Source organism: Oryctolagus cuniculus, chromosome 6 (assembly GCF_964237555.1).
Source record: "Oryctolagus cuniculus chromosome 6, mOryCun1.1, whole genome shotgun sequence".
Classification (NCBI taxonomy): Eukaryota; Metazoa; Chordata; class Mammalia; order Lagomorpha; family Leporidae; genus Oryctolagus; species Oryctolagus cuniculus.
In genome coordinates this window covers 151,846,493-151,863,217 of record NC_091437.1, presented here as the reverse complement: position 1 = coordinate 151,863,217, position 16,725 = coordinate 151,846,493, and the positions used below count along the sequence as shown (strand labels likewise).

The 16,725-nt window shown below is 39.8% G+C and overlaps 1 non-coding gene across 1 annotated transcript; it reads right to left on the bottom strand.

The window, feature by feature from the left end:
• Positions 1-3,724: 3,724 nt before the first annotated feature.
• Positions 3,725-3,831, bottom strand: LOC127490832 (U6 spliceosomal RNA). The gene has a single exon (XR_007919227.1). It is a non-coding gene; the product is annotated as a U6 spliceosomal RNA (small nuclear RNA).
• Between the last annotated feature and the right edge of the window lie 12,894 nt (positions 3,832-16,725).

Genomic DNA, 16,725 nt, shown 5'->3' with positions numbered 1-16,725 from the left:
GCATCCTGGGAGTCAGCAAACAATGACCCAAGCATTTGGCTTCCTGTAGAGATGGGGAAGGAACTCCGGGCACCTTGCTTCAGCCTTCCCTGGTCCAGCTGTTAAGGGCATTTGGGGAATGATGAAAGGTCTCTCTCTCTCTCTCTTTCTCCAAGTAAAATAAAAATCAGTAAGTAATTTTTTAAGGGAAGTATTCTAAATTCTCCTTTTCTATCTGTGGTAGCCTGTGTAAACCTGAAGAGTTCAGGCGTCTCTACTTCTCCCCATAAAGAAATACCCATAAAGGAGTTTTATTATTGGTAATGGCTTAATCTATTACGATTCCAGAATATTTGACAGACCCAGGTTTATTGATGAATCTTTCCAAAATACATTTGTAAGTCATTTGTAAGTCAGTTGTTTGGAACTTAGAGCACATTATCCCATATAAATTACAATATAAACAGTACTTAAACAAAAGTTGTTTCTCTAAGATCGATGGATACTCATGGATTTCCATTAAAAGCAGGAAATAACTATTGTAAAATCAATAAATTGATAAATGACTGTAATGAAATATTTAAAATTTTTCATTATAGGTAAACTATTTTTAAGAAATGGAGATTAGTGGGCTGGTGCCGTGATGTAGTAGGTTAATCTTCTACCTGCTGGACCAGCATCCCGTATTGACTCTGATTCTAGTCCCAGCTGCTCTTCTTCCAATCTAGCTCTCTGCTATGGCCTGGGAAAGCAGTAGAAGAGGGTCCAAGTGCTTGGAACCCTGCACCTGCGTGGGATACTGGGAAGAAACACCTGGTTCCTGGCTTCAGATCAGCACAGCTCCAGCCATTGTGGCCAATTGAGGAGTGAACCAATGGAAGGAAGACCTTTCTCACATCTCTCTCCCTCTCACTATCTGTAACTCTACCTCTCGAATAAATAAATAAAAATCTTTTAAAAAGAAGTGGAGATTAGAAATGTCATTGCATATTTTTGTGAAAATGAGAACTTTCTTGACCCTTCTAAGAATTTTATGGGGAGACAGTGGTAGCTTTCCATTTCACCATTTTCCAGTATGTGTGTCTAAGGATAGTTTTCATGCATCCTAATCATCAATTAGCATTGTGTAATTATTAGCAAATATAAATAAAACAAAAAACCTGTGAGATAGGGAAATGGCAAAAGAGTGAAATGATATTATTTTAAGGAATATTGCTTGAGTGCTTTCTATAATAATCCTATAAATTGTCTCATGATCAGTTAAGTTTGTGAAACTGCATACTAATTCCTCTATTTGGATAGTCACAATGCATATGGACATTTGAGGACTTTTTAAAAATTTATGTATTATTTTTAATTATTTGAATGAGAGGGAGAGAGGGGAAGAGAGAGAGCACTTCCATCTGCTGGTTCACTCCCAAGATGTCTACAACATCCAGAGTTGGGCCAGGCTGAAGCCAGGATCCTGGAACACCATCTGTATTTCCCTTATGAGTGGCAGGAACCCAAGTACTTGAACCATCATCTGCTACCTGCCAGGGTAACAAGAAGCAGAATTGGAAGCAGAGGCAGGATTCAATCCCAGGCATTCCAATATGTGTTGCTGTGGATTCGATCCTGAGAGGAGGAGCGTGGTGGGGGCAAGAGGCGCGGAGTCACCACACAGACCCCAGGAATCAGGTGAAAGCAGGCCAGAGGCAAGCAGCCCACAGACTCGCTTATTTCAGTTGGTACAACAGCTTATATAGCCAAGGCAGCCAATCTGGTCAAGGGGCGGTCTATGCCCTAACCAATCACAGCCTGTTGCCAGGCAGGCTCCATTGCCAGCTGGGTTTCAAAGCCATTCCTGAGAAACTGATGCTTGCTTGCCTGCAGCCATCTTGGCATGGCCTTCTCATTCCACCACAAATATGGGATGTGGGCATCCTAAGTGATGGATTAATCCACTGTGCTACAATACCCACCTATACAAGGACAGTTAAGGAAAAAAGGGACCTCCTAATATATAAGCATATATAACTTACAGTTTCTTTAAACCTCTATGTAAGAAGTAGAATTAAAAGACAGACTGATTTTTTTGTGAAAAATTCTGAAATCTATGAACATGCACATTAGATAACAGAATCCTTTGCTTAATATTTATTAACAGCCAGAACATCTGGTAAATTCCAGAGAAATATTTTTCAAACTCTAGGTCATGTCCCAGTAGTGGACTTTAAAATCATTTGCGTAGACTGTTACTTGAATATTAGTTATAAAACCTAACAAAATGAATACTCATTCTAGTGTCTAGCTACCAACGTCATTGAATATATTTATGTTCAACACTTAATTTGTTGGTTCCAATCTTGCCTTCTCTCTGAGAGGTAAACCTCATGCTGAAATTGTTATCTAATTCCGTTTTCTCCACATAATTGTATTGAATATGTAAATGTTCCCACTTAGTTTTGTTTATTTATGCAGTATATTTGCATGTAGTCTTCTGAGATTGACTTTCCTGTTTCTAAAATTTGTCTGTGACAGTTCATGTAGTTGTGGTTCATTCATCATCACTAAGGTGTAATATTTTACATTACAAACAATTCTGAAAATGTTTACTGGGGGAACATGTGAGTTTCTGTAAGTTATACTGCAAGAATTTCTCCATGCTCTGTTTCTAGAATTCAAATTTCTGAATCATAATAGTATGGATTTTTCAGCTTTACAATATAATATGATTTTTTCTTTCCTGAAAGACTTGATTAGTATACACTCCCATGAAGATCTAGAAAAAAATTAATTAATCTTGGAGACTTCAGGACAAAGAACTAAAAATCTTTGGGGGCCAGCATCGTGGTGCAATGCATTAAGTTTTTGCTTGCAATGCTGGTATCCAATATTAGAACATTGGTTGGAGTCCCAGTTGCTCAGATATGACCCAGATCCCTGCTAATGGACCTGGGAAGACAGTGGAAGATGGCCCAAGTGTTTGAGCTTTTTCTACCCATGTTGGATACCTGGATGGCCCTGGGCCATTGCAGCCATTTGGGAAGCACACCAGTGGATGGAAAGTCATTCTATCTTTACTTCTGTTTTTACATAACTCTGCCTTTGAAATGAATATTTATTTTTGTAAAAAAAAGTAACTAGAGATCCCACAAATATAAATAAGGACAAGGGCAAAAATGGCAGGTGGAGGTTAAACAGTGTGGGTAATAGGGCCAGCACTGTGGCATATTAGGCTAAGCCTCCACCTACATTGCCAGCATCTCATATTGGTGCTTACTCGTGTCCCAGCTGCTCCTCTTCTGATCCAGCTCTCTGCTAATGGCCTCAGAAAGCAGTGGAAGATGGTTCAAGGCCTTGGGTCCCTGCGCTGGCGTGGGAGACCCAGAAGAAGCTCTTGGCTCCTGGCCTCAGAACGGCCTGGCTCCAGACATTGGGGCCATTTGGAAAGTGAACCAGTGGATGGAACACCTTTTTCTTTGTCTCTTGCTCTTTCTGTCTGTAACTCGACCTCTCAATTAAATAAATAAAATATTTTAAAAAAATAGTGTGGGAAAGCAATTAATAAGTAAAAATCAGTAACTTCTTTTTGTCAACTATTGAGGGTGAAGGCAAAATTATTTTTGCTCTGGCAGGAAGAAGGCAAATAGGGTCCAATGCAGATAATATGTTTTCTTTTATTTATTTTTTTATTTTATTTTATTTAATGAACAAATTTCCAAAGTACAGCTTATGGATTACAATATCTCTCCCCCCCATAAAAAATATGGAACGCTTCACGAATTTGCGTGTCATCCTTGCGCAGGGGCCATGCTAATCTTCTCTGTATCGTTCCAAGCGAGCACAATAATATGTTTTCACCACACTTGTGGGGAGCAACTCGGACTAGACTAAGTTACTGGAATTAAGACATATTCTATGCATCTGCTCTCCCACAATATGGCGCTGGGAGAGGAGGAAACAGCTTCTACACAGCTGCCTCTCGCCAATTTGATTGACTGAGCTGCAGGAGCTGATCTTGCTCCTGATTGGAGGAGAGCAGCGTACTCGGCGTGTGGGTAGCAGAGTTGGGATTGGTGGAAGAGGATATAAAGGAGGAGAGAGACAACATGCACCGGGAACATCTAAGGGGAACACCTGAGGAACATCTGAGCAGCCCCCGAGAGAGCCGGCCGGGGGTGTGCCGCTCCCCCGCGGAAGTGGGGAAAGTGGCAGGGGGAACCGCCCTTCCACGGAGGTGGAAGGGTCGGTAGCCAACCTGGGAAGAACCAGCAGCAAACCCGGGAAGGGCCGAGCAGACAAAAGAACAGCGCAGGGTCCTGTGTCATTCCTCCACGAAGAGGGGGAATGACAACACTGATGAGACAAGAGTGTTAGCCTGAACATGGGCACAAAAACTGAGACCTTGTTTAGAGGTATCCTTCCATTATGAAGCCACTTGGTTGAACTTCATCTTATATCGACCCCTTTTGATTTCTCTAATTCCCTGTACTGTACTTAATAGAAACCAAGTGGACAGGACTGGAAAAATATCCCTAAGCCTTTAAGAATGGTTACATGGTGTCGCTCCCCGTCTTCGTGGAGGAACGACACAGGACCCTGCGCTGTTCTCTTGTCTGCTCGGCCCTCCCCGGGTTTGCTGCTGGTTCTTCCCGGGTTGGCTACCATCCCTTCCACCTCCGTGGAAGGGCAGTTCCCCCTGGCCACTTTCCCCACTTCCGCAGGGGAGCGGCACACCGCCGGCCGGCTCTCTCGGGGGCTGCTCAGATGTTCCTCAGGTGTTCCCCTTAGATGTTCCTGGTGCATGTTGTCTCTCTCCTCCTTCACAGTCCTCTTCCACCAATCCCAACTCTGCTACCCACACGCCGAGTACGCTGCTCTCCTCCAATCAGGAGCAGGAGCAGCTCCTGCAGCTTGTCAAGTTGGTGAGAGGCAGCTGGGTAGAAGCTGTTTACTCCTCACCCAGCGCCATATTGTGGGAGAGCAGATGCATAGAATAAGTCTTAATTCGAGTAACTTAGTCTAGTCCGAGTTGCTCCCCACACATGGCTTGACAGTTAAGATGCTGGTTAATACACTCATTGGATTGTCTGGGTTCAACACTCTGCTGTAGTTCCTGATGCCAGCTTTTTGTTGATGCAGACTCTGGGAGGCAGAAGTAATGGCTTAACCAGCTGTTTTCCTGCCACCCATATAGGAGAACTGGACAGTGTTCTGGGTATCAGCTGTAGCCCAGCTGGCCATCATGGGTGTTTGAGAAGTGAACCAAAGAATGACACTGTAGCCATAGTTATTTCTGCTTCCTTTTCATTAGTTTGTATATGATATTTGAGTATTTGAGAATTTTAGATTTGACTGATTTATTGTAGTATATGTGAATTTTTAAAAAGAAGAGGAGGCAGTTATAATAAAAGCCGTCACTAGCACTCATTCAAAGAAGTGAATATATGAAAGAAGTGAAGGTATGAAAAAAAAGGAGTTTAAAAATTAGGGCCCATAGGATTCCACCTATTCTGTAATTATGTCCAATACAAAACTTCATGAATTAAAGCTATGAGAGAAACATAATAGATTGATATTTTGAAGATTATTATAAGAATAAATCACTAAATTGCAATGTAGTTATCAGAAAAGACCATAGCCTATCTCTGGATAAGGGAGTATGAAATTCAAAATGAAAACAAATTGCATGAAAAGTACCTATTAGAGACAAAACTAGCCAATATGTGGACAATACTGACAATACAGGTGAGATGATTAGCCATTGGAATAGATGAAGATTGTTCTGATAATTAGCCTTAGGATACAGAATATAGTATTTGCCAAGACAAATATATGTTAACAAAAAAATCCCTACATGGGCTGGCAGGTATGTAAAAAAAAAAGAATTAGAAGAAAAAGGCTCTGAGTTAGGAGATCTGAGTGATAATTTCAAGTATATTATTCATTTTTTTTAAATTTTTGACAGCAGAGTGGACAGTGAGAGAGAGAGAGAGACAGAGAGAAAGGTCTTCCTTTGCCGTTGGTTCACCCTCCAATGGCCGCTGCGGCCGGCGCACTGTGCTGATCGGATGGCAGGAGCCAGGTACTTATCCTGGTCTCCCATGGGGTGCAGGGCCCAAGCACTTGGGCCATCCTCCACTGCACTCCCTGGCCACAGCAGAGAGCTGGCCTGGAAGAGGGGCAACCGGGACAGAATCCGGCGCCCTGACCGGGCCTAGAACCCGGTGTGCCGGCGCCGCAAGGCGGAGGATTAGCCTAGTGAGCCGCGGCGCCGGCCCTTTTGCTTACTTTTAAAATATATTTGTTACCTTACAATTGGATTTTAAGGTTTCTTTGTATAGTTTGGAATTACACTTTTGTGAGATATATATATATATATATGATTGTGAGTATTATTTCACATTTAATGACTTCATTTTCTTAAGAGTTCCTTTAATAGAGCAGTTTTAAATTTTATCAAAGTCCAAGTTATCACAAATTATCATGACTTGTACTTTAATATTATACTCAAAACTTATTCCCAAACCCAAGTAGAACATACTTTGTCCTATAATGCACTGTAGAAGTTTTATATGTGTGAATTTTGCATTTAGTTATGTTTGGAGTTAAGTGGGTGAGTTGTTATGAAATTTTATAAAGATATTTAATATGTACAATCAGAATTTAGATTATTTTTTGCATGTAGATATCCATTTGTCCAGCACCATTTATTGAAAGGATAATTGTTTCTCCATTAAATTACCTTTGCTTTTTTGTCAAAGATCATTTGAACATACTTGAGAAGTCTTCAAAAAGTTCATGAAAATGCTTATTATTATTGTGGTAGCTAATATATAAAGCACAAAAACTTTTTAAAATTTATTTATTTATTGGAAAGAATTACACAGAGAAAGAGAAAGAGAAAGAGAGAGAGAGAAATCTTACATCTGCTGTTTCACTCCCCAAATGGCCACAAAGGCCAGGACTGGGCCAGGCTGAAGCCAGGAGCCAGGATATTCTTCTGGGTCTCCCATGTGGGTCCAGGGGCCCACGTACTCGGGTCATCTTCAGCTGCTTTCCCAGGCACATTAGCAGCAAGCTGGATCAAAAGTGGAGCAGCCAGGGCTCGAACTGGCACCCATATGGGATGCTGGCACTGCAGGTGAAGGTTTAACCATCTATACCCACTACTAGCCCCAATTATCAAAAAAATTAATGTATATTAGTGAAATTGACATCTTGGGATTTGATTATTGTTTATAGCCTTTGCCTATATTTCTGATAAACAGTGTTCTTTCTACTTTTTGCTTGTTGTAGATTTTATTTAGTGGAGCTTTAAGCCTATAAATGAAAAATAAGTTGTCACAAAGATTAAAAAAGGAAAGAAGAAAGAAGGTGGAAGGTGAGAGGAAGGACAGAGTACCATTATATTCTTAGAACTGTATCTTTGAACTATATTAAATCTGTTCTATTTGTGAATCAAAATAAATTATACAAAATTAAAATTACATGTGAATTTCAAAAAATGTATCAAACTTCACTTATATTTTCCATGAACTTTTACAAGTACCTTCATGTATGCCTATTTCTCCGCTCTTTATTCTGTTCTTCTGATTTCTTATCCATTATTTTGCAAATGAGTCACCAATTTGATTACTGTATCTTTTAATACACCTTGAATCAGGCAGTCTGAGTATTCTAGTATCATTCTTCTTCTGTATTATGTTAGCTTTAGGGGCATTGTACTCTTCCATATAAACTTTAAAATTGTTTTATCAGTACCAAAAGAGTAAATGCTGAAACTTTGGAACTGCATTATGTCAAACTTTTATTGGGATCCCATGAACATATTTTCATATTACATATTTTCTCAGCTTTATAATTAAACATTTCATTATGGGAGCCTTAAATGGTGGTGTTTTCTCAATTTCAATTTTCAATTGCTCATTAATGGTATATAGAAAGTCAATTAACTTTTATGTAATAGACACTGTTATGATAACTTATTAGTGCTAATATATGTCTTAAATCAGTTCCCCGGGATTTTTCTACATAGATATTTGTGTGATCTTTCTTCCAGATCTATATGCCTTTTATTTCATTTTCTTGTATTATTACATTCATAGGACATCCACAACAAAACTGAACAGGGAGGGTGAAAGGCCACAGCCTTGTCTTGTGCTTTGCTTTTAGAAGGAAATATCTAAGCCATGGCCATTAAGCATGATTTTCGCTGTAAACTTTCGTAGATATTCTTTACCAAGTTGAAAAAAATCCCCCTCTATTCTGAGTTACCTGACCAGTGTTTTTGTTTTGTGTTTACCATCAATAGATGTTAGGTTTTATCAAATAATTTTTATTTCTTTTTTAAATTTTATTCATTTTGTAGCGAGAGAAAGAGAGAGAGAGAGAGAGAAAGAGAGAGAGAGAGACTGGCCTTCCTTCACTGTTCCACTCTCCAAATACACACAACAGCTGGGGCTTGACCAAGCAAAAGCCAGCAGCCAAGAACTCCATCAGAGCCTCCCATGTATGTGGTAGGGACTTGGTACTTAAGCCATAAACTGCTGCTTCCCAGGATCTTCAGCAGGAAGCCAGATTAGAAGCTGATGTGGAGGTGGACTTGATACCAGGCATTCCAAGGTATGATGCAAGAATCTGAAGGTATGGTTTAACTTTCAGTGTCACAACATCTTCCCCTCAAATACTTTTCCTGTGTCTATCACATGGTCATATGACTTTTCTTTTTAGCCCATTGGTGTCATGGGTTATATTTTTCTTTTTTTTTAATTTATATAAAAGGAACAATTTCATATATGGAGTTCAAAGAAAATGTTTCCCACCCTACCTTCCCTTCCTCCCTCACTTCCTTTCTTACTCTTCTTTTAATTTTTGCACTGATATACATTGAATTTACTTTATAATCAAAGCTGAACCCTCCACTAAAAAATAATTCAACAAATAGTAAGTAGAAATACTACTGTTCCTCAGGAATATTTAAAAGGTCTATAAGCAATAATCAAATCCCAAAATGTCAATTTTGCTGACACACATATTTTTTGTACTCTGTATGTTAATTACCACAAATCAGAGGAAAAACATATTTATCTTTTGGGGACTGGCTTATTTCACTAAGCATAATGGACTCCAGTTGTGTCCATTTTGTTGCAAAAGACAGAATTTCCTTCTTTTTATGGCTGAGTAGCATCTCATTGTGTGTGCGTGTATGTGTGTGTGTGTGTGTGTATCTCCTGATTTCTTTATCCAGTCATCAACTGATGGACATCTTGGTTGACTCCATAACTTAGCTATTGTGAATTGAGCTGCAGTAAACATAAGGGTACCAAAAACTCTTGTATATGCTGAATTCATTTTCCTGGGGTAAATTCCCAAGAGTTGAATGATTGGGATATATGGTGGATCTATTTTAAGATTTCTGAGTAATCTCCATTCTGTCCTCCGTAACGGTTGTACTAGTTTACGTCCCCACCAACAGTGTATTAGTGTCCCTTTTCCTCCACATTCTCTCTAGCATCTGTTGCCTCTTGATTTCTGGATGTTAGCCATTCTAACTGGGTGGAGTGGCCAACAGACACATGAAGAGATGCTCAAGATTAATAGCAATCAGGGAAATGTAATTTTGGGCTCTCAAAATGAGATAGGAAGTATCCCTTTGCTTTTCTTTTCAAGACGAGAGTGTAGATATCTACTATAATTTCTTCCTTTAAATATTTTCTGGAATTCACTGGTGAAATGGTATGATGACTCTGTGAGAAAGTTGTTAATTACGGATTCAATTTCCCTAAAAAGCCAAATTAGCTATTTCCCCTCATGTGAGTTTTGGTACATTGTGTCTCATGCAAGGGGTCCTTTCTTCTACAGTGTCAGTTTCCTGAGAATGGCTTTGCTCATTTCTTTGCTATCCTTTAAATGTCTCTCGGGTCAGTTGTGATGGCCTCCCTTTCGTACTGTTATTTTCAATTTGTATTTTCTCTTTTCGCCAGTTCAGTTGGTTAGAGGTTTGTCAACTTCATTGATCTTTTCAAAGAACCATCTTTTGCCTTTACTGATTACCTCTATTTTGCCTGATTTCAATTCCATTGATTTCTGCTCTGTTATTTTCTCTTCTGGTTGATTTAGGTTTCATTTGTTCTCTTTGCTCTATCTTCCTGAATTGGAAGTGGACATTATTGATTGTATATGCTTCTTTTGCAAGTTATGCATTCACTGATTTACATTTCCTCCTAATCACGATTTTTACTCTGTACCACAGTTTTTGACAAATTGCATATTTATTTCATTCAAAATATAATCAAAAGAATTAAAATTCATTTTTTACTGTTATATTTTGATATACAGTAGGCTCAAATAAGTTGTGATTCTCACAACACTCAAAATATTTCTGTACATGTCTTCTGGAATACATGTACCACACAAGCTTTAGGATAAATACCTAGAAATGAAATTACTGTGTCTTGAAATATGCACATTTTTACTTTCTTAAATAAAGTCAGAATGTTTACCAAAATGTTTTTAAAATAAATTTACACTTTCATCATTTGTGTATATATATTTCTGATTGCTTTCCACTAGTATCAGCACATTAGAATAGAACACTTTTAGTTTTGCAAATCCAGTGAGAGTTATTTTTTATTTTAATCCCTTCTTTCACTAGCCTTTTCTCATTTCTTTTTGTTACTATGTGTTTTCAAGTAATCTTTGTATCTTTACATTTCATCAAAATTATTAGATTTTAAAGAAGAATCAGCCCAAGCTTAGGCCTAGAAAGCCAATAGATATATTTTTGGCCCACTTTTATTTTACTGCAAGCCAAATCTTGTTCTTAGTATCATGCATGTGTTGTTCTATGTAATTAGTATTATAACATAGCTCTTTGAAATAGGTGCTATTATTTTTACTATTATTATTCCTATCCAACAGATTAAGAATAATCACCTAAAGATGTAAATTATTGGGGCCGGTGCTGTGGCTCACTTGGCTAATCCTCTGCCTGCGGTGCCGGCATCCTATATGGGTGCCGGGTTCTAGTCTCGGTTGCTCCTCTTCCAGTCCAGCTCTCTGCTGTGGCCAGGGAAGGCAGTGGAGGATGGCTCAAATGCTTGGGCCCCTGAACCCGCATGGGAGACCAGGAGGAAGCACCTGGCTCCTGGCTTCAGGCCGCGCAGCACCGGCTGTATCGGCCATTTGGGGAGTGAACCAACAGAAGGAAGACTTCTTCTCTCTCTCTCTCTCTCACTGTCTAACTCTACCTGTCAAAATGAAATAAAATAAAAATTTAAAAAAAGATGTAAATTATCTTCATAAGGTCACACAAGATCATTGGCACATTGGCTATACCTTGTAATTCCAATTTCAGTGGCAAAGCAAGAATGGAAATCAGGTTGAATTCATTTCAAAACCTTAGCACTGAATACTAGGCATCATTGCCTATTGAAAAGTGCTTTAGCCGGCGCCGCGACACATTAGGCTAATCCTCTGTCTTGCGGCGCTGGCACACGGGTTCTAGGCCCGGTCGGGGCGCCGGATTCTGTCCGGTTGCCCAGCTCTCTGCTGTGGCCAGGGAGTGCAGTGGAGGATGGCCCAAGTGCTTGGTCCCTGCACCCCATGGGAGACCAGGAGAAGCACCTGGCTCCTGCCATCGGATCAGCGCGGTGCGCCGGCCGCAGCACACCGGCCACGGCGGCCATTGGAGGGTGAACCAACGGCAAAGGAAGACCTTTCTCTCTGTCTCTCCCTCTCTCACTGTCCACTCTGCCTGTAAAAAAAAAAAAGTGCTTTTGTGAAATTAACTGCCACTCTTTAAATTCTCTATTAATAGTACAACCAGTGTGGGGGACTTGTTGTTTGGATAGTTAATTTCATCCAGAATTCTAATGATACCACACTCCTATTTGTGGAGATTCATATGCTCACATCATTTTTTACAAAATGTGTCATTAAGAGCCAGCATTGTGACACAGCTGGTTAAGCTGCCGCCTGTGACATCCACTGCTGATACGACTGCTGGTGAGAACTTGCTGCTCTGCTTCTGATCCAGCTCCCCGCTAATGCACCGGGAAAGCAGCAGCAGATGACCCCTGCACCCACATGGGAGAACAGGATGCAGTTGCAGACGCCTGGCTGTGGCCTGACGCAGCCCAAGCTACTGGAGCCATTTGAGGAGTGGACCAGCAGATTGAAGATCTGTCTCTCCCTCCCTATAACTCTGCCTGTCAAATAAATAATTGAATCTTTAAAAATAAGTGGGGAGCTGGAGTTGTGGCATAGCACGTGGAGCCGCCACCTCTAATGCCAGCATCCCATATGGGTGCCAGTTCGAATCCTGGTTGCTTCACTCCAATCTAGCTCCTTGCTAATGGTCTGGGAAAAGCAACAAAGGATGGTCCAAGTGCTTAGGCCACTGCCACCCACATAGGAGAGACTGAAAGAAGCTCCTGGCTCCTGGCTTTGACCTGTCCCAACCCTGGCCATTGCAGCCATCTGGGGAGTGAAACAACAGATGGAAAATTCTCTCTCTCTTTCTCTTTCTGACTTTCAAATAAATAAATTAATCTTAAAAAAGAAAGTAAAATTATTTTTTTAAATGCCATTAATAGTTTTCTGCACTTGCACAGGCTATATGGTCAATTTACAAAAAAGCCACAATTTAAGTGAATGGCATATATTTTTATTGCCTCATGTATTAAGCCAGCTTTCTCTTCATTCTTGCAAGTCCCAGAAGTAGTTATAAAATTATATCTCTGTGCATTACTCCCAAAAAGGATACTTTAGAATGTAAGTCAATTAAATTCTGAGTTTAAGTGACCTACCAGACAAAATTAATGTGGATGTGGTGCACATTCATTAACTTTTTATTTATAAAGAATACAAACTTCCCTAATATATTTTTGTGAAGTGTGCTAGTTAGAATTCCCAATGGGTAAAGTATTCTGTCTGCATGAAAGCCATTACAAGATTCCTCTTTGTTGTTTTGGAAAAGCTTATTTATGAGCTGAAATTCAATATTCTATCTACTCTTTTCAGCTTGGCGTGGGATTTTAAATGTAAATTATTTTGGAATATAAATGTTTATATTTGTCAAGCTGAGAATAAGTTGTTAAAGAGTATGCTAAGGTGCTTGTTCATAAATGACTTCAGCTTTGTATTCACATGTATCTATCAGCTTGGATTAACACCGGTACATTTAGGATCAGTGAAGGCAGATGGATTTTACAAAGCAGTTATGGTTTTGATCGAGAACAAAATAATCTTAATAAAAAGCTGGAATAAAAGTTCTGAAGTTCATCTGTGGTTTTTAATAGGTATAGTAAACAAAAATATGTTGAAATACAGCTGCATTCCATTTCAATTTATTTTCAAAGTAGAGCAGCAGTGTCTTCCACAACAATTTTTTCCTGGTATAACAAAGGTTGCTGCATCTTTTTTTCGAGCACAAAAATTTTCCCTCATGAGGATGTTTTGCTCTATTGGATATCTTTGAAAGGTCAATGCATAGCATAGTAGCAGATTTATTTGCAAAGACTGGGAATAGAACATCACTTCATGTTTTCATCATTACAATAATTTGGCAAGTGTTTCTCTCAGCCTTTAGCTCTATAGGGATTATCTCACTATATCTTCCAGGCAACTTTCCAGCTATTGGATTTGAGATTATCAACAGGGTGAAATGCTATTTTAGATGGCTATTCCTGGACTGGTTTATACTTCCTGAATGTATATGGGGAAATAGAAAGCCAGGCTGGTTTGAATCCATGGTTTTAAGTGTGTTCAGAAAGAAATTATTTCATGCTCAAGGCTAGATCTCACATGCTAAAATGCAGCAATACTCATTAACTTTCAGTGAACTCAGAGTTTTGAGGAAAATATGCTGCACTGTTCCCTATATTACAGGTTTCCCACCATCATAAAATTCTTTGTTTTGCTCACTCCTGACTCCAGAATTCCATATCACAAACGTGTTTAAGAGATCACCTGCACTGGGATGACACAAGGTTCTTATTAAAATGTACATTTTCAGGCCCCACTCCAGACTGACTAAATCAGACACATTTGGATGAGGATTCACAGAATTTTCATTTAAAACAGACAGACTTGGGGGCAGGGAGCAGGGTGGAGCCCTTATAACTATTAGGATCATTCCTTGTAAGGAAGTTTTACATCTCTTTAAATTTTACTTTTTCTTTTTAAATTTTCACATGATAATCATACATATTTACTGAATACAGTGTGACAACTCAATGCACACAATGTGCAGTGATTAAATCAGAGCAATCAATACTTCCGCCTCCTTGTGTGCTGCGGTGGATCATTCTGAGAGGAGGAGTGTGGTGGGGGCAAGAGGAGCGGAGTCACCACGTAGACCCTGGGAGTCAGGTGAAAGCAGGCCAGAGGCGAGCAGTCCCAAGACTCCACTGTCATGTGGTTTCTGAAGCCATCCAATCATAGCCTGTGGCCAGGCAGGCTCCGTTGCCAGTGGCCATCTAGGCATGGCCTTCTCATTCCATCACATTTCCCCCTTTTTGTTTATTTTTGAGCAACAGGAGGCATGATTCTTGGCCATACCATTGTTGACCCTGTTTCCATGTGGTCTCCTTGTGCAGCTGTGCCTGTCTTGGGTTGTCCCCCAGGGGATCTTAACCATCGTTGACTAACCAGTGCTCAAAACAGGAGACCACAGGAGTGCTTGCACAGATGGGGGTAGGAATGAGGAACAATGGCAATCAGGAATGGCATGACTGCACACAGGCTGTGGGCTGTTTGAGTGGCTGACCAGAGCTAGTGGGGTATAAACAGTAACAGATGTGGCTATGGGCTGTTCCTCAGGGTAGGATGATAGAGCAGGTGCGTCTGCTAACAAGGCAGACTCTCAGTCTTATTCATCTGGTTCTGGTTGACTGTCAGTTGCAGGCTTGATGTTTCTGGCTGGTACTCAAATGGGCCGTCCCGCATATTGATGCCAAACTTAGTGCGGACACCCAATTGGTATAGCGCACGACAGCCCAGAACTCCTGGACTCAAGTGATCCTTCAGCCTCAGCCTCCTGAGTAGCTGGGACTACAGGCGTGCATCCTCTTATTATGGTTGAAGTTTTCAATCTTCTGCATTCCAGTTATCCATAAAGTATATAATAGTTCACAGTGAACTGTACAAAGAGTCATGGAAAATGCATATTATGAAAAAAATACTCAGGAATTGTTAATATTTTTCTTCAAAACTATGTTTAATCTATTTCCACATGTTTTTGAAGCCCCCTGATATTCTCCCTACTATGCTATAGAACACTGGAACTTATTCCCACCATCGAACTATATTTTTGGACTCCTTATCTTGCCTCCATTTGTCTCTTATCTCCCATAGTCTTCCTAGCCCCAACTCATCACTATTTTACTCCTTTCTCCCATGTTGTGATCAACTTTTTAAGCTTCCACAAATGAGTGAGATCATACATCTTTGTCTTTCTGTGTCTAACTCATTTCATTAATAGAATGTCTTCCTGTTCCATCCTTTTTGCTGTAAATGAAAGACTTATATAGGAATCTTTAAAGGAGCTTCAATCTGACCCCTTTGGAACCAGTTGTCACTTTGATGTCAGTTCTGCTTTGATGGTATTTTTGGAGAACTGTTGACACAAACCAACATGGTTCATTCACACTTCAAGGCAGCCAATCCAGTCAAATTAATGTTGAAAGCATTGATAAATTTATAGAAACAATGCCAAATTCTAAGCTTCTGTCCTTGCCTTTCCTCTTCTTGGCTCATTTCAAAATCTGTCTCTTTGATTTTTACCTCCTTTATTTTCTCTGACCTGTGCATAATCCTCTGTATTGAGCTCCTGAGTAGATGAGATATTTAGTGAAAGAAAAAAAATGCTCTAGGAAAAAGAGACTTATTTTACACATGTTGCCCAGGGTCCAAAGAGAGAATTATTAGATTGTGATTCTGATATCTGTGAGGTTATATGGAGAATGCAAAAAAGGATCATCTCCAAACCAGAGTACTATAGAGTGGAAAATTAAATACTGAACTGAGATAACTAAAAGGAACATCACTGCAGAAACAATTTTTAGAGTGCTTGCTCAAAGAACCGCAGAGCTAAAACAGATCTCAGAAGCTACCTGGCCCAGTCATGCTAAGCTGCTTTAGGAATCAGATCCTCTCTTTACTGCCTCACTGCTTGTTGTCTCTTTGGCACTGGATCCTAAGAAAAGTCCTTATGATGGAAGCTTGGTATTCACCATCCTTCTATCTTCCTCTTGCTGTATCTTCCTTTACAGATGGAACAGAAAGTCAAAGCCCTGTATTTCAAATCACAAACACTGGTAGGATGTGGGGAAAAGGTACCCCCTAATCCACTGTTGATGGGAATGTAAACTGGTATAGCCACTGTGGAAGACAGCATGGAGATACCTCAGAAATCTGAACATGATCCAGAAAGTCCACTCCTGGGAATCTACCCAAATGAAAAGCAATCAACATAAGTGTTATCTGCACCCCTATGTTCATTGCTGCTCAATTCACAATAGCTAAGATATGGAATCAACCCAGATGTCCGTCAACTGATGACTGGATAAAGAAATTATGGTGTATATATACACTATGGAATACTACTTAGCTGTAAAAAATGAATTCTGTATTTTGCAACAAAATGAATGCAATTGGAAACCATTATACTTAGTGAAATAAGCCAGTCCCAAAAAGACAGACATCATATGTTTTCCCTGACCTGAGGTAACTAATAGATTACCCAAAATGTAATAA